Here is a 2,757-nt window from a genome sequence, read left to right on the forward strand (position 1 = left end):
TCCCGAGGGGGCCATTACTTAGTGGAGGGGCTACGCCCACTTGTGAGTGGTATGGCAGGTAGAATATCGAATATTCGAGAGTACTAGGTTTAGTCTTTATCAAACCAGCCGTATTATTCGAATATAATTTGCTGGTTCTGTTCATGGGTCACTCTCTCTTTCTCACAGCGCTCTTCGTTTACTGTTTCCGCGTTTCAATTTCATCATCCTCGACATCTGACATCAACGGGATCCGGTTCGACCACTTTGTTAGGCGCGAAGTTTTGGAAATAATCTGCGTGCACATAATTAATTTTAATTTCGAAGGGCCAAAATGATTAGAGCACCGGATTCTAGAAAGAAAATGAGAAATATTATATTAATATACTGCTCGGGCGGTTACCCACTGAGTGTACAAACTTCTGACAAGTACCTCTCACAAATTAAAAAAAATCGAAAAAGAAGGTACTGAGCCGTAAGATCGTTGGATTTGTTTATTCCCTTAATTAGCACGGTCGAAGATTATTTTGGTTTTGTCACTCATTTTTCTACGGTAGCTTAAAGTCGTCGATCTACGTATATTTTTTGGATGAAGGTACAGCAACTAAAATGATTCTAATTTTCTATTTAAGCTCGCAGCTTTTCTCCTTTTGGTATGAATTAAAGGTTGGAAAATTAGTCCCATAGTCATTGAGTGATGATCTGAATTGTTTCTGTTTAAGGCGACAATACAGCGGCAGTGATTCTAATTTTCTATTTAAGGCGGCAGGCTTTCTCCTTTTGGTATGAATTAGAGGTTGGAAAATAAGTCCCATGGTGATCAAGTGCTGATCTGATACAAGAGTGGATATGGCGAACCAGCTTAGATGGGTTAATGCAATTGTCAGCCTTGTGCTGTTGCCCTCAATTGGCGTGACTTTCTTTCAGCCCTCAATGTCACTTTGGCGTTGTGAGGCTTTGATGATCATTACTTGGAGAAGTTAAGGCACCATACCTTAGTTTTCCAGTAATGGTCATCAAGCTCTTACAACGCCCAGGTAACATTGCAGAATTAAAGAATGGCACGCCGATGAGCAACGTGAGGTTGATAATTGGAACCCCTCTACGCCTGTTCTCCACATCTTTAATGGCGAAGACTGTGAACTGTTCATCTGCAATTGGACAGCGATCCAGCACTTTTCGAGGTTTGCATACATTATATTAAATGTTTTCTTTGAGAACAGAAATAAAATTCTAACTGGGGGACATTTGATTCAGTTCTTTTGAAAACCCATGGTTTTTAGTTATCACACCTGTCTGAAATTTTGTAGGTATATGGTGCCACAAGTTTGTTATTTTCTGGGCATGGAATGAGAATGGTAAACTTGCTTTAACAAAATAGAATATTTGTCTTAACACAAAATAAAGAGTGATTGATTAAATTTTGAAACGGACCTACCACAAATAAAGAGTGCTTCACTAAATTTTGAAACGAAGAGAGATTTTTGTAAAAAAGAGAAGTGCAATTTTTTTCATTTTCGAATTGCATATTTAAGATGGTTATATTTAAAATGAATCACTAAAAAAATGAGTAAAAGGCATCGTGGTGTTTAAAAATCAGATTATTATATTTATAAATGAATTACAAAGAAAATGGGTAAAAGACATCATTGTCTTTGAGCTGTATATTCTCAAAATTGTCCAGAAATAAATTCTTGGATTGGAATTTTTATCATATCAATTTAAATTCAGTAAATACGCGAGAAACAACATCATCATCCTCCTCCTCACTGATTGTGATTCTTTGTTGTGTTCTGATTCCAATTATTACTGATTACTCAACATTTTCCCTGCAGATTCATGAAGAGAGCATTTATTAACGTCATACTGCGTGGCAACTATATGAGATCAAGAATATCATTTACTTACGCAGAGACAGATGAGCACAACTTCCAGTCCAGAAACCCAAAATACTTTAGTACTGGAAGTGTAGATCCATAGAAGCACTGGGCTTATTAGATTGTATTCAGAATCTATGTGGCCGGAGGTTGTTTTAATATGAGAAATTATATTGAAATCTCGACTCAGAATATAATTTCGATTGCTTGGTTTCAATGGTTTGCTTGCGTGCGCTGTGTACTTTTTCTGAACATTGAGTCTTTTTATCCTCTTTTTGCCTTGGTTTGTTAGAACATTAATCATGACGGAGCCACCCATTGTTTCCACGTCTGAGGTCGCAACGCCCCGCCAGGGTTGGAATTTGACGGGCAAAATGCCCGTCAGAGGGCGTTTTAACCGTAAACTACGTTTAATAATTTTATATGGCCGTTTGACACGATGTGTTTTGAAACTTCAAGAACGTTTTTTTGACGGTTTATTTTCTTTCAAAACCGTCATTAATATCTTTATACATAATTACTTATTTTCCAACAGCTGCCCTTTCACGCAGGCACGCTCTAACTCTTCGATGTAATTTATGAGATCCACCGATCTACATTCAGTTCCACCACAAATTACATGTCTAACAATTCTTTGGGTTATTGTATGTGTATTTATTATCAAATTTCAACAACTCTGGCAAATCATTATTTCAACGGATAGACTAAAGGTAGTGGAGTTATCGGCCATTTAACAGAAAAATTAACTAATAAAAATATCAAAATCCAGGAGCAATGAAAAATAAACTAAAACTAGGAAACTAGAAAAGATGGATTAAGTTTATCTTAGAAAAACTTTATAGCAGTTAATTGATATCTTTGGATTGTGTTTAGGTTAGGAAATGGTTTATTTTAGAAAACT

At 36.4% G+C, this 2,757-nt stretch overlaps 1 long non-coding RNA gene across 1 annotated transcript; it reads left to right on the forward strand.

Moving 5' to 3' along the window:
* The first annotated feature begins 787 nt into the window (after window positions 1-787).
* Window positions 788-2,143, forward strand: LOC149180009 (uncharacterized). Its single transcript, XR_016257425.1, has 2 exons — window positions 788-1,163; window positions 1,815-2,143. It is a non-coding gene; the product is annotated as an uncharacterized LOC149180009 (long non-coding RNA).
* The last annotated feature ends 614 nt before the right edge of the window (window positions 2,144-2,757 follow it).

This window comes from Pinus tabuliformis, chromosome 3_2 (assembly GCF_031772625.1).
Source record: "Pinus tabuliformis cultivar Carrire ecotype Pingquan chromosome 3_2, CPIR1, whole genome shotgun sequence".
NCBI classification, from domain to species: domain Eukaryota; kingdom Viridiplantae; phylum Streptophyta; class Pinopsida; order Pinales; family Pinaceae; genus Pinus; species Pinus tabuliformis.